We start from the raw sequence: 23295 nt of genomic DNA, 5'->3' as shown, positions 1-23295 counted from the left end.
CAAAAAGAATATAGCCTCAGTAATGACAGCATGACACTCCTGTGCCTCTTCAAGCTGCAAGAAATAGAGCTCTTACCCGAATGTTCTTAAGAGTGTGATATCTGCTATTCAATGGCCAAGGTAGGGGTTCTAGACAGTCTACTGACATTTGAGTCCTGCCTCTACTGTGCTCATCATCCTCAAAGAGTATGCATTCTTACAAGAGGACTTCCTGCAACAGGTCTGTATGCTTCAGTGCCCACAGCCTAATTAGAACGTACTACCAAAAGTCAAATCACATATCAAATGATATAATGCATATAAAGTGTTCATGTCCAGAATGTGAGAGGAGTTATTACTGTAATAACACTGGATTTCAGTGTTAGTGTCTAGTATTGCTCTCAGCTTATTTTGCCTTTGACACTCATTGACTACTTCTGGCTGTGTGTATGCATGAGATGGTTTGCAAAATCAGCATTTCTATCAAAGTTGTGAAATGTGCTCCTGGCATTTGACTGTGCTCCCTTTTGGAGAACTTGAATGCTTGCACATTCAGCATGGCTAGGCATGATTTAGCTGGAAGCAAGTGTGAAGAAACCCCTTTAGATCCTCATAGGATGTTTGCCATTTCTTTTTCTCCAGCCCCTACAAGAAGAGATGGGAAGGGGTGCGAAAGTAGAGCTCCTTAGAAATAGCACTAATATTTACCCCTCTAGTTAGTAACTTCGGGTATGGGTAGGGAATTCACATCTGACTAGCTTTTCTAGTTACTGATCTCATCATTTCTGTTGGTTCCACAGAAGCTGCTACAGATGAAGTAAAATGTACTTTAAGCTTTGCAGTTTGGTTTCCTGGCAAGTTACTGGTGACTCACTATGTACTTGGATCCAGAATATGTCCTGTTGGGGTAAAAATCTTCAGTTTTCATGTAGGAACTCTTGCCAATGTATATTCGCTATTAAATGTGTTGCTTTTGAAACCATAAACTACTTGCTCCATGCCAAATTTTACTTTCCCCCATAGTTCCTACATACGCCAGACTGTGTCTTCTGTGGGTTCCCTAGTGAGCTGATTACAGAAAGGAATCTGAGAATTTCATTTGAATGCAAAATCCCAAAGACATCATGTTCCTTGTGTTTTTCCTCAAGCCTAGATTCTCTTGCAGATTTTGGCTCTCTCTCTGTTCTGACAGTCTGTGGGAAATCAATTATTCAAAAAGATGCCTTATCTTGGGCATCACCATCTCTATTTGCCAAGAGGAATCCAATGCTGGAGCTTATCTGTGGGTCACTGATGACCACAGAATTATGTAATTCTCAAACCAAAACAGTTACCAATAAGATTTCATTTATAGGAGGCCTGAAACAGTGACAGGAAAGTTCTGATTCTCACAGCTGTGTAACTCTGGAAGCCACTTACATTCTCTGAATCTCAGTTTCCTCCTCTGTGAAATGAGAAAGTGGTATTAAATGATCTAAAAAGCAAACTTTCTGGGCATATAAGATTTACTCAATAATAGCTATTATTAGGCTATTTATTTCATGAACAACAGTTACTTTAGAGACCAAGAAAAAGTCTGCCAAGGCAATGACCTTGTTATTCAGTAGTTGAGGAACCAGGAATGAGTTGCTTGTTTCATGTTAAGAGCTTCATGCTGGAGCTGGCTGAGTGGCTCAAGTGGTAAAGCATCTGCTTAGCAAGTGTGAGGCCCTGAGTTCAAACCTCAGTACTGCCAAAAAAAAAGAGAGGTTTATGTTGAGTGAGTACTCTATAGTAGAACATATTTGATAAGGTGAAAAGGAATCAGGAAATGGAAAGGTTTCATTTGGCAATGTGCCTTTTTCAAAGTCAGCATCCTCAAATCTTTAGAAGCTCTTTCTTTGAGAAGTGGGACTTTTTCCTAGTACTCAATGTGTTATCTATTCCTTGCATTGGTCCTTCGGTATTCATAGGATCTTAATGTAATGATAAAATTTTGAAAGCAACATGGATGTCCACTAGCAAAAAGAATGAGCAGATAGATTATGGTTTATTGATATAGTGGAACACTGTAGTGCTGTTAAAAATGAACAAGTTATATATGTCACACAAAAGATGTGTTGAGTGACTAAAGGAAGTTGCAGAATGCTAAAGAAAAATACAGTTCATGTAAAGGTTAAAGATAAAAGGTTATATATTGTTTATGAATCGCATAATCATGACGTAAAGAAAGAATGTGCCTTGAAGCACTTAGTAAAAATATAAAAACATGTTGGAGAAGGACATTCATCAGCTTCAGGAGATAGGTTTCCTCTGCAGAGGGAGGAAAGCACGTCATAAGGAATGTCACTAATCCAGCCTGGATAGCATTTCCAGTATCTCATTTCATTAAAAACGAAGGTAGGATCTGCAGAGGATTGGCCCAGGACCCTTTGTCGATGCCAGATCTGTGGCTGCTCCAATACCTCATAAAAATGACCTGGCATTTGTGTCCAACACACATGCATCCTCCTGAAAACTTCATATCATCTCTAGATTATTACAATATCTCATGTAGGTAAATAGTTGTTATACTGTATTGTTTAGGGAATAACAACAAGAAAATGTCTGTAGATGTTCAGTACAGCAATTTTTAAAAATGCTTTCAATCTGAACTTGGTCCAATCCTTGAAGGTGGGAACCAGCAGGCACGAAGGACTGAATATAACTGTACAAACCAGGGACTTTCAATAAAGGAAGTATTTCTTATAATAGGTTTTAGGTAGTTTTTGTAGATTTGTTTAATAGGTGGAAATAATGCTCAATTTCTGCTAAAAGTTCTGGTTCAGCATGTTTTTGACCTTTAAATTCTGGTTTGGCTAATGTTTGCAGATTCATGTTCCCAATAGCGAAATAGATACTTAGGAAGCCCCCTCCCTGCCCCACACCCTAAGATGGGCAGCCAGCCTCCTTCCCAGCAAATCGATGGGACGTTTGCTCTGTTTTCACTCTTGTCCTCTCCTTCTTTCTTGATTCAACTGTGTTCTCAACACCTGGATTTCTCCTTGTGCTTGTCATTTTCAAATGAAGACAGACTTGGTTATGGTCTTGACACTTAGCTCCATTTCTAGAATCTTAACTGTCATTGGGGACATCCTTGTTTTTTTCCTTCTGGGGCAACATTTCCAGCTTCTAGCTCCAGAGTCACAGTCACAGATTCCTTAGGCCCCTTGACCTCCAATCCCCATTTCTACTAGACCAGGAAGGGAATAATTCCTGAAGAACAGGTTCAAAGACAAGAGTCACAGATATAAGAAGGGACTTAGACCAATTTACAACCTACTTGTAAAGAACATGAATTAGAAAATGATATTTGTTATGTTTTCTCACAGATCAGACATACTAATTTGCACTTTCTGCCTTTTAGGAAAAAGTAGAAGGCAGGGGACAGAAGTGACAGGAGAAACACTGATCACTTTTTGGTCAGAGAGACAGACAATCAAAAGCAAGAGAAAAGTCAGTTTCAAAGCCATTTAGTGTCAACTAACTATAGCACTGAAACCAAAGAAGAGTTCTGAAGGTAAAAGAATTTTTTTACAATGAGTTATTGTTAGATATTTGAGTTGAAAAGCAAAATTTTTAAAGAAAATCTAGGAAAAAAATGGTACCCAGGAATTTTTACTGCTATAAATTTTATTCTAAATCATGTGTTATCTTTTAGAATATATTAATTGGTGATTAGTTCATCTTTATATGCAGGTACTTAAATAAAGGTTTCTACTGATGGGAGCAAACTGCCCAACTCTGGTCCGCTGATTGATCATGTCTATGAATAATTTAGCAGTTCAGTCTATGAGGACATAATTAAGGTGTCAGTAGCTGCTTGGAAGTAGTGTACCCTAATTGTACATCGGTCTCGTTATAATCAGTACTCCTGTAAAATAAGAAACCCTCCATGCCTCTTTAGAACTAAGGCTGAAGAGCAAATGCCAGCCAGTGACAGCAACTAACCTGTGTTGATCAAGGCTCTCATCTGAGTTAATCGCCCATCTGACTGAGTGAGAGATAGCTTCATTTTGACATTGCCAGAAGACACAGCAAATATGCTATCCACAAATATTTCAAAAATAAATTAAGCAACCTATTTTTGACTTAATGGCATTCCTCTTGGGCTCTGAGTTGCCTTTCCTCTTTTCAGTAGCCACACATCTGTGAAGTCTTACCATGTTCCCCAGTTCTGCATCTGTGCCTTCACTAGGACCACCCCAGCCGCTGGTTGGAAATTCTTTACAGCTGCTCTCTTTGATTCTGCTTTTTAAAGAGTTGTATCTGTAGCTTTTTATACCCTTGAGAACCAAGACAAGTTGGGAATTTGGGAGGAATGAGAAGTCCAGACTCCAGTGAGCATGAATTGAGATTACCATCTCAACAATTTTATTTAATTTAAACCTCTAAATCCAGCAAAAGGGACTCTACTACTCTACCCTGCATGGAGGTGATATCTTGATGTTTGTCCTTTTTTCCCTACCCCATCTGAGAGCTCAGCCACTGCATGGTGGGAGATGACAAGTTTGCCCAGCATTGGGACGTGGTGAATTCTCACCCATGAATGATTTATGATAGATCCAGTGGGGTTTTTTTTTTAATGCCCAGTTTTGGGGCTGGCATATACATTATTAGCGTTAGATTTAATTTAGGTTTTAGCAAATTTGGAGGGCCAGAATCCTGTCAATTTATAATTCATGTAAGAATTCATGTAAGATTTGATGGCAAGTTTATAGTATTAAACTAAGAAAAGATTTTAGGGGAGTAGGAGCTACAAAGAGCAATGTAGAGTTCTTTTATTTAAATTTTTAAAATATATTAAAATTAGAATTATTTTCTCCTTCTGTGCATACTTGTTTCTTTTTCTCCCTTCCTTTCTGGGATTGAACAGAAGCACCTGGGATTGAACTCAGGACCTTATGCTTTCCAGGCAAGTGCTTTGTCATTTAAGCCACACCCCTTCCTTTTGCTTTCACTTTGTTTTTCAGGTAGTGTCTCACTCTTTTTCTGGGGCTGACCTTACACCACTATCCTCTTACTCCTGCCTCCTGAGTTGTTGGAACTGCAGGCATATGCCACCACACCTGGCTCTGTTTGTTTCTTTAGAGGGCAAAAATAACATCTCTATAGTCAATATTATTCTCCTACAAATTTAACTTGGAGCTATATAACACCCCACAAGTTATTCAATCCCAAATTCAGATTCCATTGCAGCCTTGATGCTTTCCCAGATTAATACAGCTTTATGGATTCTTATTTATTCAACATTGTAGCTTCTGGTCTATGGAAACACTGAGAAGCAAAAGCAGCACTCACTCTCCAGAAGTAGCAAGCTCAGATGGAGAAAGTTGTTTTTCACCATGCTGCACACAGGAAGAGACAAAGCAAGTCTCTTTCCCAAGTTTGATTGCAATCAGCATTCATAACCTTCTTTTCCTCCAAGTCTATTACTAGCTCTAAATATAGCAAAACTGGTTTGCTTGAATTTAATCTTCCCCTGGCCTTTTAAGCTATTAAGGCAGTTGGAATAAGAAAATTCATCCAACAATTGCATGTTAAAGTAAATAATTCGGGGAGGGGGGAACTTCCATTAAGAGGAAACTCATGGTGTATGACTGTAATCCCAGCAGTCAGGAGGCTGAGGCAGGAGGATCACTTGAACCCAAAAGTTCAAGACCATAGTGACATCCTGTCTCAAAAAAGTAAAGTTAATAAATAAAAATTAAATATTTTTTAAAGAGGAAACTCATTAAATAAAGCCTTATTCAATGCCAATAAAAAATATGACCTACCGTCCTATGTTTTGACATGGAAGTAACTGTAATGTATTTTTGACCTCTGACCTCTTCCTCTACCATGCTCTCATTACTCTTCTTGTGTTAGTCACACTACTGTCCTTCTGGTCCTTTACACATGCTATGCTGATTGCCACCTCAGGAAATGGAAAATGTCCCGGGGGATGTGGGAAGAGAGCAGACAAGGCAACACACAGATTTCCATGAAGGGAAAAGGAATGGGAAGATGATTCCTGGTTAAGTAGCTTCAGTAACTGGGTGTCTGGTGCTGTTGTTTACCATGATGGGAAAGAACAATGAGGAATTTAAAGTTGGACAGGTTAAATTACAATTGTCTGTGACAGACAGCCAAGTGGATCTGTCCAACAGGCAGATAGAGATACACAGCTAGAGTCCTGGGTTGGATAAGCATCACCAAAAGAAATGGGAGACAAAAGGCACATGAGAGAATAGATACCTAAGTCGAAAGTGCAATTGTTAAGCCAGGCATGGTGGTTCACTCTTGTAATCCAAGCTATTTGGGAGGCTGAGGTTAGGAGAATTGCATTTGAAGACCAACCTGGGCAAATAGTTTGAAAGACATCCCATCTCCAAAATAACCAGAGAAAAGTGGACTGGAGATGTGGTTCAAGCAGTAGAATGCTTTTTTTAATAAGCGTGAAGCTCTGAGTTCAAACCTGAATTCCACCCAACCCCCCAAAAAGTTCAATGGTTAGATGGACTTTAAAAATAAGTATTTATATGATTTTTTTCAAATCATCCAGAGCAAGAGACCTTATTAACATCTCATTTTTATTTGTCATATTCTACTAACTGCCAGCTCTCTGCTAATGTCCGATGAAGACTGGTCACCAAGTCCCACAGCCAACCAGTTCTGTTCATCTGGCTGTGCTGTAAACTCCAAGCTGAATCCTGAGGTCAGTGATGGACCTCAGCAACATACACTCTGTCACTCAAATCAAAAAATGGAAAGATTGCTGCAGCTTCTGAACACCAAATTACTAAAATCCTTTATGCTTGACCTTCCCCAGAGGGGTGAGTCAGTCACACATATGTTCTGAAGATTGGGGCCATAAAAAAGGGAGGGATCTCTAACCCCATGACCAAGGTCTCCTCAAGAGTTCAACTCAGAGGAGCCTTTCTGGGACCAGACTGTGGGAGGAAGAGAGCTTTACATCCCAGTCGAAATCTTTGATGGGTCAGAGGAGTGGCTGGTTGTGTATAAACAAGGAATGTGGCATAGTATTCGTTGCCTCAGTTTTTCTGGATTTTTAACAAATCCCAAATTGGGTACTCAGACAAAGCCCTGGTGACTTTTCCTTAGCCACACAACCTCTCCCCCTTTCCAGAAGAAGGTATTCCCCCTAACATACTTGGACCAGAAGAGGAATAAATGCCTGTACCCGGAAACTATTCCTTTATAAATAGGATCTTGGTGCCCAGAAGACGTGGGTGGGCATTTGTCTTCTATTTTTCCTCCCACTGGATCAACCTAGGATGAGAATCATAATAGATGAAAGACAAAATACATTGGTTTACAGTCAATTGTGATGCCAATCTGTTAGCATAAATAATGGCTACAGTGTGGTGGGAAAGCCATCTGTCATTTTATGGCAAACATATAGTTACTTTTAAGAAAAGAAGCTCAAAAAAGAGTAAATGTATCCCTAGGCTCTCAAGCTGAGAATGCAGTTGAAGGAGCATGGCTGAATTCTCACCCAGAGGATAAATCATTGTTGTCATGATTGCAGATTTTTGCTTGCTTTTTTCTTTTTAACATCATATAGAATTATTCAGTTTAGGTCTTATGCCCTTGTGACTCTTCTGGTTACACCAGGATATTTGAGCAACTATCATTTTTAGTGGTGCAGCATATGGCCAGGTACTTTGTTTGCTATTTGCACCTACAAATACGTGTGTTTGCCCTAACACACACACACACACACACACACACACACACACACACACGAATATTTTTGGGTCTAAGTCCAAACACTCTTTCTAAATTATGTGAGCCTAGAGAGTTGGAAACACAGCAGCAGCAAAAGGCTGGAGCTCACAGCAACTGCTTAAAGCTGCATATGACACAAAACTGGATTATAATGTCATTCACTAACTGACAGATCATTTAGTGCCTTGGAAGAGCCTGTTTTCACACTGCTGAAGCCCTCACAGGGGAATTCCGTGTGGGCTCCTTATTGTCAGAGCTATTTTTCACCCAATTTGTTTCCAAATGATGTCTAACCTGAGGTCTCCCCACTGAGAGAGGTTTAAGCCATGATTAATGAGGAGTGTTTGGCCAGGCCCACCTGGGAAATGGCCCATCTGCAAACTCAGGTAAGACGCAGGGCCTACAAGGCCTCAGCCTGTGAGCACAGGCAGCTCCCGTGGCTCAGGCCCCACACAGCGGCTGCTGGAAGGTGTTTGCTGTTGGCAGCATGGCATTGCCTCAGGCCCTGGAGAGCTACTCTGCTGTGTTTTCCTGAGATGTCATGGGGCAAGTACCCTCAGTCTTGGTATCAAAAGAGAAATTTCCTCTTCCTCAAGGTTGTTTACCTTCTACAAAGCTTTCCCACATATGTGTGGCAATGTACGTGTGTAGGCATGGACAGAGCTTTGTTTCAAAGGATGAGATGCAGAACAACAGGAGTTAGGTTTATACCCTGACCTATTTTTGACGTGGTACATGAACCTAGGAGAATCATTCTTTTTTATTTCATGCACCTAAAATAAACTCATCTTTGTAGATTCAAATGTATTTGATATTCTTATCCATAAGACACTTAAAAATGAATCATTTTCTCTGTAAATTAAATGCTGGAATGTATTACCAGGTAGTATCAATCTTCTAATAGTGTGAATAAGTAGGAATCTTTGGAAAGGGATATCCTTCATTAAAAGAATCAAATATTTAAAAATACACTGAATGTAAAGCCACATTTATTCTAAGACAAACTCTTATAAGCACAAATTGGAGAAAGAATTCCAGATTCTTTTAAAATACCTACCAGAAAAAATAATGAGGAGTGGGTAGAGTTCAGTCAGTCTGTGTAACCAAGTCTATTCTTCCCCTGATTTAAGATGCGGAGGCATAGCTCAAGTGGGAGAGTGCTTGTCCAGTATGTGTGAGGCCCTGGGCTCAATCCCTAGTACTGAAAAAAAGATGAACTTTCTAGGGACTGTCTCTCTCTAGACTGTCATTAACAATGATATCCCACAATTCCGCCTGTCAGGACTAAAACCTAACAGATCCTACTGTCTCCAAATAAAACAGATTGTTTGTTGGGAACATTTATGATCCATTAAGAGTGAGAGTTTTTCTGGCAAAACATTCCTTCCTGTAAACAATCAACATTCCCTGAATCTCTCCAGCTGACTTTGAATCCATCTCTTTTTCACTTGGCGTATGGCTTCATCCAAACCTACTTTGATGGCATTTTGTATCCAACTGTTGTGTAAAAAAATTGCTTTTCATTGAGTTGGTTCTATAATCAGACACCAAAATAATCTCACACTTTCTTTAACTACTTCTGCTGCCAGCAACATGTTTAGCATGATTTAGATGTCTATTATACGCATGAATGACTTGTCTACTTAATTTCATCAAAAAAATGAACCCTCGTAAGTGGCACAGATGCTGGTATGATGGTAATCAAATTAGTTTTTGGACAGGTTTATGGCCACTTGCTGTCAGTTAAGCTCTCTTTGGCTATCTTCACTCCTAATACAGCTTTGATGGTGATTAATGGCTCCATTAATACACAGTTTGTGTTTTGATAGACCCAACATTATGATTTTGTGGATGACCACAGATGACAATACACTTAGTAAGATTCAGGTGCACACAATATTAGCTATGCATCTAATGTTAGACTCTTACTTCTTCGGCTTAATGTAATCATATCCAGACACAATAAAAATGAACACTCTACTTGGGTCAAAACTTTTTTTAAAGTTTAAATCCATTTCTATGACCCTTGTCTTTTCACTTCTTTGTTGTAGAGATGCTGTCTCTCTGTCTCTCTCAATTATTCTTTCTAACTCTATGGTCTACCCATACAGCTTTCATTCCTAATCTTACATACTTCCAACTCTAAATTCTCTAAATCTTTGCTTTAAAACTTTTTTTCTGTTTTTGCTTTATTTTTTTCCATTTTCTGACTGCTTGAATAGTTTTTTTTTTTTAATCTCTAATTATATCCTTGGATCATTGTTGCCTTTAACTTTTTTTTCCTCTGGACAGTATACCTCATCCGACACATGGCTTTTCCATCCTCTTCCTTCTATTTTACAGAGAGCACATTTTAAGTTGAAGTCTCTTGTGAGTAGCGCAAGTTGATTTGCTTCATTCAACCGGGCTGCTAAAAGGGTGAGAACAAAATGCGAGCCTTGTAGGCTAAACTATGGTAAACACATTTGGATTGTTTACACAGCTTTTTTATGTTTAAACAAACGTGGTTTTTTATAATGAAATTGAGTTTCCTCCTGCCCACATTTGATTTTTATGTTCATCTGTGCACTTGCCTAAACCCCACCCACTTGCTGCTATGCAAATACAGATTATGCAAATTTTTGTTTTGAATTGAGTGAGCTGAGCAGATGCCCGTTTCAGTCTAAATAGTCTTCAAAAAAAAAAAACAAAACAGCTTGAATAGACAAGTATCATGATAAAAATACCTAAAAGGATGTAAAGATTAATGTTTATTTTCACACAAACAAAAATATGAAGGGTGTCTTTTTCACTCTTATGAGGACAATCTAAGGTCAATTTATAATAAGGCTAAATGCTGAAATTCAATTCCCCATTCAATAGCAAGTTTCCAGACTAGACCCAATCTACTGTGGTGGATCTTTGAACCTATTAATTTATTGTAATCCCCCCTTCACTTCAGCAAATATGATCCCAGCTGTCTAGTAAATTGCCTTTAGCTAACACTGGCATCTATGTTGGCTGCTTTTCTTTCTTTTTCTTCACTCTTTCAGTTGTTACACATAGATTTACTAGCACATAAGTAGCCTCATCCGTATAATGATGAATAAACCTCTTAAAATAAACTTACTTAATAAACCTTTTAAAATGCTTTAAAATATAGAAATTGTCTTTCATTCTATTTCAGACTAAAATTGATAATAATGGTAGAGTGTGTTCATTTACATCTATCTTATTAGAAAGAACACTGAGTTTTTTTTAAAGTTAAAGAAACCAAGCAAACGGGATAACTGGGCAAAGCAGAACTTTGCAAAAAGCTTGGAAGACTTAAGAGGTACACAGGAGAGAAATACACCTACACAGAAAGGAGTTTGTAACCTTACATATAGTACCAGTATTCTTCTGAATTTTGAGGATAGCATCTGACTGGTCTTTGAGGACCTCTGAGAGCATGATTGTTTGATTTGGTCAGTGTCACATGGTCAGAGGATTAAGACATTTAACACTCATCCAGAGTACATTTGGAAGAAACAATTCAGCATACTATGGCAAAATTTATTTACTGTATGCTACAAATAAAGCCTCTACCCTTCTTTCCATTTACTAAAGTCATTAGCAATTTAAAAAAAATCTGGATGACTGGGGGCCCTTGGAAACTCCCTGATACAGGACTATTTGAATGGCTCTATAGCAAAGGATTTGTACTTCTTATGTTTTCATGTACAGTCATGGACCATACTAGATGGTCAGTGAATGACCAAAAGGACATTGGAATATCAGAAAATACATCTGATGTACAAGGTAGAGTCTCTAGTGGGTAGAAGGTCCAGGAGTCAATATCACTAATAGTAGTACATGTTGGCAGCTAAAGACCCCTTAGGATGTTAATATTCTAAGATACAGTGTGGCCCCTGTCTTTGCTCACTGACACTCAGGAGCCTTGGGTCCTGAGGATATTTCTTCAGGTCTGGGGATATTTCCTAGTGCCTTTTTGGTCTGGAACCAAAAGTTCTTTGGAGAACTGTTGGTTTAAGAACTTTGGGCTGGTGGACTAGCTCAAGCAGGAGAGTGCCTGCCTAGCAAGAGTAAGGTCCTGAGTCCAAAGAACTTATTTATTTATGTGGCCTTGGTTTAACAACTTATGCATTTACCAAGTGATGCCTACTTCTTTTCTGGTTCCTTGAGGGTCCCTGTAAACATGTCTCAGGCTCATTGTTCATTCAGGTATCCATTCACTAATAACCAAGCACCAGGCCCTAAGTTGTAGACTGGGGACTTAAAAGGGAGGATGGCACAGTCCCTGGCCTACAAGAATTCAGTGTTGGAGAACACTCAGCAAACAAGCAAATTCTAGTAGAGTCGTTTTTATACTGGAGTTGTGTGCCAGGTGCTAGGATTAGGAAATAAGAAATAAATCCAACTCTCTTTGGGGGAATCAAGGCACTTTTCCTGGGGGAGGGTACCTTTGAGTAGAGAGTGAGTAGGCGTTCTCTAAGTAAGAAAGGCTATAAAGAGTTTACCCATTGCAACACCCTTCCCCATAAACACCTTCGAGGATACCAATTCATTCAAATAAACAGAGATTTGGGGTAAGTGAAGGACTTGATCCAATATTATCATGTTTCTTTACATTAAATGAAATGTTTAAAACCAACTTTTTCCAACCTGCACTAGTCTGGAGCTACCTTCCTGGTCTGTCTCTGGTCTGCTGTGTAAGCTGACAGCAAGGCTAGCAAATGGACCAGGGAAGTGCTTGTTCTACTAACACCCTGTCCAACCATGCATCATGTAATAAACTCAAGGATGGTAACTGTTGCTTAGATGTCTCATTTACCTGACAAATCCCTTTACAGTGCCTTAATGTGGACTTGTTGGTTTGATCTGGGGTTTATAGTGCTCCATGGTTAGAATAAGCCTATTAAAAGAATTGAACAGCAGTTCAGTAAATGATGTTTTAGTAGCCTGAAATTGAAGTGCATTGTCCAATTTTGTTTCTTTTCAATTGCACAGAAGGCAGAAGTAAATTAAACTCAGTGAAAATGAATTGGAAGTGCAGCAAAAAATTCCTTTCCATTTTAAAAGTGCTGTGGTTCCAAGTAAGCACTCTAATAACTTATAGGAAAATTCACACTAGAAGAGTCACTAGATTATGAATCAGTGGGTTATGAAGAAAACGTTCACTGCCTTCTTCTCTTAATGTTTACTTTATTTGGTGGGGAGTAACAGTCTCAGAAATGTTTCTCTTCATTAGATATTTGATCCTGTGGCGTTATATTTGGTCTTTGAGCTTGAATGTAGTGCTTTATTTCATTGATAATATGCTTTTCCTGTTGTACTCATTCTGATGTTCTTCTGAAGACAACTAAATCCAACCCAAATCTCTGTGAAAGTCAGTCTCTTTGTCAAAAGCTATAGAGTTCTTTCATAAGTGGCCAAACTGAGCAACATGTTCTCCCAGCTCACACGACACTGTGAGCTGGTGGTACAAGGAGTTTTTCTGACAAAAACAATGGGGTGACCAACCCTCATACTCAGAACCAAGCCACCCTTCATTGCCAACGCTACCTTTTTCTTTTTTCTTTGAATTCATAGCCTTGTTCTTGCTAAGCAAGCACTCTACCAAGTGTCACAACCTTTTCTTGCTTTTAGCTGTTTTTCAGATAGGGTCTTGGGCTTTAGCCTCAGCTAGCCTTGGGCAGTGATATTCCTACCTCTGCCTCCCATATAGCTGGGACTGCAGGTGTGAGCCTCTGCACTCCTGAGGCTGCCATCTTTCTACTGAAGGGCCTCTACTTCTGCTTCCTCCCTGAATAAAAGGAGAAACATCATAACTGATAACGTGTGTGTGTATATTAACTCAGCATATTTCATCAAAAGGTACAATTGTCAGGATTAAGATGACACACTACATTTTCTTTCCATATTCCCTTGCATGCGCACACACACACACGCACACACACACGGACTTGATACACTTCCTCATTTCTACTCTTTGTGCCCATCTACAAATAAAATATTTGCCTTGAAGTTTTATTAGTGTTTGCTAATTTATAGTCCATCAGGGCAATGAAAGGGTGCTGTGATGTGCTATTAACTGTTCTTTGACTAAATCTCAACCAACTCACTCACTTACGTTGTTTCTGGCTTTGATTGCCCTTTAGGGTTTTAGCCTGGACATCTTATTGAATTCTCCCTGTTAAAATCTGCAGTGCAGTGGGAGAATCTGTCAAGATACCATAAAATGAACCTTAGGCCAATTATTCTTAAGGAAGTTAGTTGGATAAGGGAGACAATATCAAGCAAGAATGAGAAAATTTTACCACTTATGACACCAATTCTGAAAATACTGTTGAAATGGCTCCACTATGAAGCGTCGAGAAACTGTCACGGTTGTAGTGTAATCCCATGCCTCCCAGGTGCTAAGGCAATCGTGAACAATGGACCAGATCACTGGAGGTCCAAGGCACAATATGCTTGTGTTTGGGGAGCTGTCTGAAGGTGCTGTACAAATGTGATGAAGCTGATTTAATAGTAACTTCCTAGAATAATCAGCAACCATCCAAAGATGGGTATCTAGCCTTCAGGACAACAAAGGCGACAAAGGGATCCTTTGGTTCCTAAGAGCATCTCATTATTTCTCAAAAGCATATGAGAGTAATGACAGAGTATGTGTGACACCATCATAACCTAAGATCAGAGGACAGAAAAGAGGGAATTTCCCTCATCAAGAAGGAAGAAATGGCTGGGTGCCAGTGGCTCATGCCTATAATCCTAGCTACTTGGGTGGCTGATATCAGAAGAATCACAGTTCCAGGCCAGCCTGAGCAAATAGTTTGTGAGACTCCATCTCCAAAATAGCCAGAGCAAAATGGACTGGATGTATGGCTCAAGCAATAGAGCATCTGCTTTGCACGCTCAAAACTCTAATTTCAAACCCCAGTCCCACCAAAGGAGGAGGAGGAGACAGAGAAGAAGACAAAGACGAAGACGAAAACGAAGAAATAATGAAGAATTCATGAGAAGCTAATGCCTGTACACATGCAAAGCTCCTCATGCATGTGGAGGTTCTTACCTGTGTGGCTCCCATAGGAATTCTAAGTGAAGTCAAGTGGAGTCATCATACTCCTGCATCCTTCCTTGACTGCCTATAGAATTGTTCTGCCTTGTTTACCAAACTCCATTTTAAAGACATTAGGATTATTATCTTTCCAAGAAGATTAATAGAGGAGTGAACAAGGCACCTCAAGATGGATCATGTAACAAGGGTGGGAGCTCAACCCAGCCAGAAGTCTGTCCTAAATCATAAGACAAGGAATACAGTATAGGCACAGGCTTTATCACCCAGGAACACCCGGAACACTGCAGAGAAATGCCACCAATACTTTGCCATTTGGAAAGGATCTAAAATAAACAGCAATAGTGAGTCAATTGAAAGATTCATTTTCTCGTAGTGTTTAAGGCCAGGGAGCATTTCTGTCACTGATATCCCACCTATGTTGGTAGCTGTGGGTCTGACTTAGTCCTATGGCTCCCCTTTCTTGGCTTTCTGTTCTTCTCTCTACATCCTCTCACCACCCTCCACATAGCCCTCTTCTTTCACCAGCAGGGTCCTCCATATTCCTCTGCCCATAAAAATCCCTCTGACTACTCAGGACCAAGTCAAAACCTCCTCCATTCTGTGAGGCCCTCCTTGACTTCATCTCATGACTGTAGCTTCAGAACTTGGGTGCCATGTTTTATCTGTGTTTTCATTTGATGTTAATTGTATACCCGTTGACTAGTTTTATGATTTCTGGAATGCTATAAATTTTATGCTCATTCTTTCCAACAATATGGAGACTTCTTTGAGATCAAGACTAAATCCTCTGTGATATCTATCCTTCCTTTGAGAAATGATTACTCCCTTCCCCACAGAACTTTCAGTCATGGCAAAGTCCTAACTACAGGTTGATTGGCATATCCTGTGGCCACATGTGTATAGTTCAATGGCCAAAAACATTTAATAACATTAGGAGGATAGTCTCTGGCAGCCTTTAAGGAAATTTGGCTGCCCAAAGAGATTGACTCAGATCCTAAACCTGTTCCTCCAACGATGTGCCAATTGTGTCAGAACTGATGTTCTATTTAATTCATTCTCTGTCACCCAAAATCACTTCTGCGTCTTGGATTTGGTTCAGTTTTATTAATCTGCCTTAGTAAGGATAACTTTAGGATGCATCAATGGATCTGGAAACTGATATTGAACTTCTCTAGGAAATTATTCTAAGGTAAAACTATGAATGCCATTCAAGACCCAGATGTAGACTGGTGCCTGGATTCCCTAAAGATGCAGTCAATAAGTCATGGCAGGGATTGCAGACAAGCTTCAGATCCAGCATGCTTATAAAGCTGGTGATTAGTCCGAAAGGCTTAATTTACACTCAGGGAAACCTTTATTCACTACAAGTTTCCCTTTTGGAGTATTGAACTAAACCTTTTACTTTGGCAGACCTTGCCAAACGATGCCCATATTAACCAAGAAATAAGACATAGAATTCACAGTCAGGCTGGTTAGTTTGGTAAAATGTCTTAGTAACAAAAGCACAGCAAGCAACAGACTGAAGCAAAGACATATCAATAACAGGGACTAGATTAGGAGTTACCAAAATGTCATGTGTGAAGGAAGTTGCAGATATAGTTAACCTAACAACATTCACGTGATGACTGCTCCTGTCCTCTCCTAACCTCAATGTGCCTGAGTAAGATCAGGAAACCCACGGAAGTGTTTTGCAAAGTACATATACGAAGAGAGTGTAGGTAGGGAGGGGCTCTCAGCAAGCACTGCTCCACCCACCTTACTGCACATGACATGATTTATAAAGCTTTAACAATTATGACTGATCTAAGTTCCCATCTTGGACAATAAAACAAGCAAAGCAAGCAGGTACCCATGAAGAACAGCAGCTGGGTGAGCAGCTCCTTGAGTCTCTAGTACATAGACACAAGACACAGAGTACGTTCTATGGAACCCAGTGACACACTTATGGATGGGAAGGAAGTTTTTAAAGGTGCTGAGTCAATGTGTACAGAGTACTGGTTTTGCTATTTCTTTTTTTTTTTTTTTTTTTTTTTTGCAGTACTGAGGTTTGAACTTAGGGTCTTATGCTTCTTAGGCAGGCACTCTACCACTTAAGCCACTCTACCAGCTGGCTCTACCATCTTACAGGTTTCCCATTTTCTGTTCACTTTCCTTCTTTTCCTCCTTCAGAATACTCTCTTCAGAGACTCACTTGGACCTTAATACTATTCCCTTCTTAAGAGTAGATACTCCTTTATTTCCTTCCAGGTGTTCTCAAGAAATTCATACATAATTTAATATTTGGAAAAAAAAGATGTATTTCTTCAAATTTATCAAATTTTATTTATTTTCTTAATATGAGACCATTACTTCATTATCCTCTCTTTCTTGCATTTGTTGAGTAAAGCATTTTGGCAAGATCTAAAATGGTCCCTTGACCAATGTACTTTAGGAGTCTCTGTGCATAGCATTTTATAGAACTTTTTATGAGTCTTAACTCTGAAATTTCCTTCCCTTATATTAAAATTATGTTAGGTAGCACACGAAGTTATCCATTGACTTTGTTGTTTTATGGTTTTCTTTACTAACACTAAAATCTGTATTCTTAATCATATAATTAAAACAGAAACTACCATTGTCATTATATATAAATAACTCTAAGAACTTCAATAAAAAGCTCTGGTTCCTTCAGAGCATGAATTAACCTGAGTTTTCATTATTTAATCTACTATTCATAAAAAATCATCTTTTACTTTTAAGTTCCTTTTCTTATTTTCCTTCAAGTTAGAAATAATATTTAATGCAGTAGTCTGTCAATGATGATTTGCTTCAAAGGCATCATTAATAACATCAATTTGATGTATATAAAAACAGTACACCTAAAACAAGTAATAAATTTAGAAAGTGACCCCATATTAAATTTGCTCATAATTAAAATATTGAACACTTTGCTTATATTATGTTTTTTGAGCTTTGAGTTAAGGACTTCCCTATTTCTATCTACATACAATAGTCATAACAACTGATTTTTTGGCACTTCTGGGGTTTGAATTCAGGGCTTCATGTTTATGAGCCACACACTTCTTGCTGTAGCTGAGAGGACAAGCATGCATTGCCACAAGCACCTTTTATTATTGAGACACGATCTTGTGGAATTTTTTGCCTGAGCTGGTTTGAAACCACGCATAGCTGGGATGGTAGGTGCAACAGGCGTGCACCACTGTACCCAGTTAAAACTGATTTACAAAAAACAAAACAAAACAAAACTATTTGCCTTAAACATGTCTTAGCAAGCTACCTGGCTTCACTGCTTTATTGTTTCTTAGGTTACTTGGTTTAAGAGACCTAAAGTTGGTCAGTTTTTTTTCTTAACTTTCAAAACTATCATTGGGAATTCTGTCACCTTGAAAGATTCTGGATACTTCTGGAAGTATTGCTGGTTTTTAAAATTTGTTTGTTTTCAGCTGGGCATGGTGGCACATGTCTGTAATTCTAGCACTTGGGGGGCTGAGGCAACATAGCAAGATATTTATTTTCCACGGAGGCTTCTAATCACCATCTTATTAATACTTGGGAATCTGAGTTCTTTCTACAGTCCTATAAAGCAGTCTCATCATTTTGACAGTCCAAGTATATGAGTGTTTTATCAATGTCAGTTTATTTGCAGCATAAATGATTCATAAATTGGTCTTGCAGATGGTGAATTCAGGAGACAGGAGAGCAGCCTCTATCACTCAGCCATCTCCTCCACTGGACCAAGCCTTAAAGCTGGGCTTCCATGCTGGCCGTGGCTGCTGGCCAACACAGGGGGTAAGGAAGCCAGGACCCTGGCAGGAGATGAAAACTCTTGGAGATTTTTCCCAGTGCCTGTTGAGGAAATCTACGTAGCAACATTTTCTTTCACCTTTAGCAAGGGTGCACATGTTTTATAATCTCCACTTGTGGAGTGGAGGCTTTATGCTTTGTCTTTTATAAAAGGCATTCCCTTCTAACATTTTTTTTACCGCCCTAATGTCTGAAAATGTACTTGAATAATGATGGTACTGGAATTAAAAAAAAAAAAAAAAACTTTTCTGTATTCTCTACCTGTTTTGTCCTAAATTTATACAGGGGAAAAGTAAAGAACGCTATTCCCAAAGGCCAAAACAGATCTCACGTTCATTATTATCTTTATTCTTCTCTTTTCAGACATGCAATTTAACACAGTACACATCGTGAGTAGCAATTGATATGAACAATTCATGATTTAGGTTAATCATGAAGGAGGTGCATGTGTGTAGCCTTGAGTCTTTACTGAGTTGTCTCTTTGTCCCAAAGATGATGATGTCTGCTGAGAAGCCAATTTCTAAAATATATTTCTATGGACTGTTGCTATCCAGAGCTGTACGTAAGCACAGGAAACCGTCAAAACATTTCTTAAAGTCCAGGAAAATCCCTCTCAAATTGCATCTAATGACAAAAGCTTTAACATCAGGTTCCCAAAGACTAGTTTTTGCTTCTTCCATTGTCAGCCCTGGTGGTTTCATCGCTAATATGTACGCAGCCTGGCAACAGCTCCAAGAGTGGGGGAGGGGCGCAAAAACTATAGCCCCTTGTTAGTTGCAGTCCAAACTTCAAAGGCTTTGAGAACATTGAGCAGACAGGTTTCAGCAGCCGATAAAGCAGCCAGGCAAACAAAAGGCAGCTTCCCTCTCACTGAGGTGTCTCCTGATCCAGGGAGATTTCAGTCCACTTTTTTTCTTTTATTTACGATGAAACTCCTGGCAATGAGAAAGACTCATTCTGCCCACGGTTGTGTGCCCCCTTGATTCAGCATCAGAGGGAGAGATGGGCATTTATGGCACCATAAATCAAGGGATAAACCATACATGAGCAGCTGGCACATGTGCTAATAACTATAATTATTAATCATGTCAATTTCACACCCTTCAAATTTATGCTATGTGCTTTCTGTAGGAAAGCCATCCCTGGCGCCTTGAGCTGTTTATGGTATGAAAATATGATGTGCTGATGGTCTTTGATAATTGTCCTATGACAGTATTGATCTGCCTACAATTGGGTTGTGGGGCATGGAAGCCCTGCAAAGTGGTTGTCCTTGTCTCCTGGTATATATCATTGTCACACATACCCCATTGTTAGTGAGTGGCGTGAATTACTTTCAGCATTTGGCCAAGTCTCTAGCTGCTAGGTCACCATTATTCTATCCTTATGTCACTGTGAGTACATTTTCTTTGATGTTTCCTTTGTACCTCTTCGAAGGCAAAAATCCTTTAACTTCAGAATGGTAGCCTACAGAAGGGTTTCAAAGAGAAAAGACTACAGGTTTGGGGTGGGTGGAAGCCAAAAAATGAAAAAAGAGGAAAAATGCAATTCCCCCAAAAAGATGTTATTTGACTTGACTTGGTTGCCCATCAAGCTTGTCTGCATTAAGGAGGTGTGGCAAACCAGGAACTGGAGAGTCCAGGAAGTTGACAAGTGCTGTGCTCATTAAATAGCTCCTTTCAAGACACCCCAAAGTTGCTGACACACGTCACATTATGAAGCTGTGCTATTGCACAGATGGTCAAGCTAAGAAATCAGCCTGGCCCTGGGCAAGCAGCTACCCAGGGTCAAAATGGCCAGTTTACTCCAAGTGATCCATCCTTTTGAAAGCCTCATATAGATCTTTGAAACCAGCACCTCCAAGAGCAAGAGCAGGCTGCACCTTGCTGTGGATTTGCATATTCATATGACCTTGCAGCCAGGGTGGGGAGGCCAGCAAAGCGCAGAGTGCACCGGCCTCTGCCCACTTGTCTGGAACTCTACACAGTGTCATTGGACAGTGTCAAACCCACTCCTGCTGTCTCTACAGCTGCTCGGTTCCAATGACCCCCGGAAGGTTCTCGGGATTGTTAGAAGGGATTTCTATTAATCAACTACAAACCGACTGTTACAATTTCACACTTTTTTTCCCATCATTTCACACATTTAATGAATTTGGGTGTCTTTTAAATTCAAAACATTTACAATTGGGCCAAAAAAAAAAAAAAACCCCACACAAAACCCCCTTTTCAACACAATAGGCAGCAGCAAGACAGCAAATGCCACTTTAAAGATCGCCTTCTTGAAACTGGCCATTTAACTGAAAGTGGTCGACATTTCGGAGACACTAAAATTGTCACCAGGCAGCAGCAGTCCCTGCAGCATTTTATTAAATTCTCAGTAAGGAAACATAGAACTTATCTGAAGCTGCCATTTGTTTGTTCCTGGTCTAGTGACTTCAGGGAGTCATTTTTTACGTCTGACTAGAGTTCCAAATCAAATCTTGCCTTACTCAAAAACAAACACAAAAGAAAACACAAAAGCTACCCCCAAAAGAGTGGCCTGGGAATCAGCATTTCACCAAGACACAGGTTCCCAGTTGTCTAGGAGAGTGATCTCAGTCAAATTGCTGAGATTTCGCCTCTCCCAGACCTCCCCGGGCTGTGGGTTCACAGGAGACAGTGGGCCCCGGAGCTTAGATTCATGTGTGGCTTATGAAGATGCCAACAAGAAAGGCCACTTGTCATAATAAGCCCTATTTCTAATCTCTAAATCATCTCCATGGCGAATGGAGTTTTTGTTTGTGTGAGGCTGTGAAGATACCTAACTCAACCAAGGTTTTGGTTTGTCTGGGACCTACTTTCTTCAGCTATGCAGTCACTTCTGCCCAGATACCAGACCTGGACTGTTCGCTAGCAACCCCTGCTGGTTGACACTGAAGGTAGGAAACTAACCCAGCAACATTAGTTCATTCTCACAATGGAGGTGGCGAAGCCTGTCAGGATTGTAGTGAGCAGGAACACGTGGAGAGGTTGATGATATGGCAGGCTAAGAGCATTTAGCGTTGGCTTCTTCTAAACTGCCAACAAAAGAAGAGTGCAATTAGATTGATGAAAATAATAGTCTGTGGAATTCTGTTCTGATTTAATATAAGTGTCATTAAATTTCATTATTGCTGACAAGCTACTGAATGCAATTTTCCACTTACAGTTTACTAATTTTATCTTCCTTCAGTCTTGTATTCTCTGTGCTTTTAAAGTTTGGCTCCTCTTCAGGCCCACATTATTACTTTCCTGAACGCTGATCACTTTGATCTTTGTGGGTCCTTATCTCCCTAACAATACCGAATATTATTACGTATTTTTTTCTCTTTGAGGTAAAATATCATCCATTTTGGTGTGCTCCTGAAAGTATCCTGCACCGTGGCTCCGTGCCCATTGAAGATGGTCCACAATGTTTAAGCATTTCCCAAGGGCCCTGAACACTTTCTTCTTCACGTTGCCTCCTGTTTGAAGATACTTTTAGCACTGCTTTACTTATTAACATGAACACTGGCTCTAAATTCTGCTGCTTTATGTTTCCTCATATGCCATAGTATGTAACTTTTCAGCAAGACATTGCTTACTGGTGAGGAAGCCCCCCAAGCAGCCAGTTCGTTTGCATACAGCTGGGTTTTGTCTTGGTGCTTGAAGATCGAGACTTCATTTCCTGCATCCATTCCACTGTACCTGGAGATATCCATGCCAAGCTGCCTATGTGTCACACTTACATTCATACGCATAACTTACTCTGAAAGAGTATTTTATTTCTCGTTTAATTTTCCTCCAGTTAAATTGCCACCTCCAGGACCTAAAGAAATTCAGAGATTTGATTTCCTGGGAAAATTTTCCAGAGGTAAATTAAGAAAGCAGCCTGGCTAGTTGTCTGAGCTGCTGTTTTCTATGAGGAAGGCTTGAGTTTAAAGGAATTGTACATCCAAGAGTCAGGATTAGATGCTTGCACCATTCAGCAAAAGCAAGCTCCCAAGGGTATGAGGACAGAACCAGTTGGCCCCTGGAGATGAGACCGCCAAATGCAAAAGGGGCTTTTTTCTTCTTCTTCTTTTTGTCCTTTTGAGGATGGCTCTCCCTGACAAGAAATATCAGAGAAAAGCACAGCTTCTTTCAGCTGTCCCCGTCTGTGGGTTTTCCCACACGAAACTATGCTCGAGCTGCTGCTCACACTTTGTTATTATGACAGGAAAAAAGTGAATTTCTAATGTGATACCTCTGCCAGCTGCAAGGAGCTTGTGGCTCTTCAGTGACACCCCGAGGGGACTGAGCCTGGGTTAGAGTGGAGGGCCTGTACAGGGAACACACCCGCTAGGTAAAAAAGCCCTTCTCCTCCAGTGTCAGCTCAGAGATTTTTCTTTTTCTTTTTTTCGAGACGGAGGGGCGGGTCTTGCTATATAGTTCATGCTGGCCTTAAACTTTCAAATTTGTGATCCTCCTGCCTTGGCCTCCAGAGTGCAGGTATTAGAGGTTGGCACCACTCTGGACAGCACAGAGATATTCTTAAGAACAAAGGCAAATTTACAAACATACATAGGAAGACAGGAAGGGACAATCTATCCTGCTGAGCCCCTGACTGTCACAAAGGTTATTTCATTAATCCTCATAATTCAAATAGCATTAGTCCCATGTTGGCAGTCAGAGAGACCAGGAATCCTGCCCAAGGTTGCACAGCTAGTA

Source organism: Castor canadensis, chromosome 1 (genome assembly GCF_047511655.1).
Source record: "Castor canadensis chromosome 1, mCasCan1.hap1v2, whole genome shotgun sequence".
Classification (NCBI taxonomy): Eukaryota; Metazoa; Chordata; class Mammalia; order Rodentia; family Castoridae; genus Castor; species Castor canadensis.
This window is presented reverse-complemented; position numbering follows the sequence as displayed.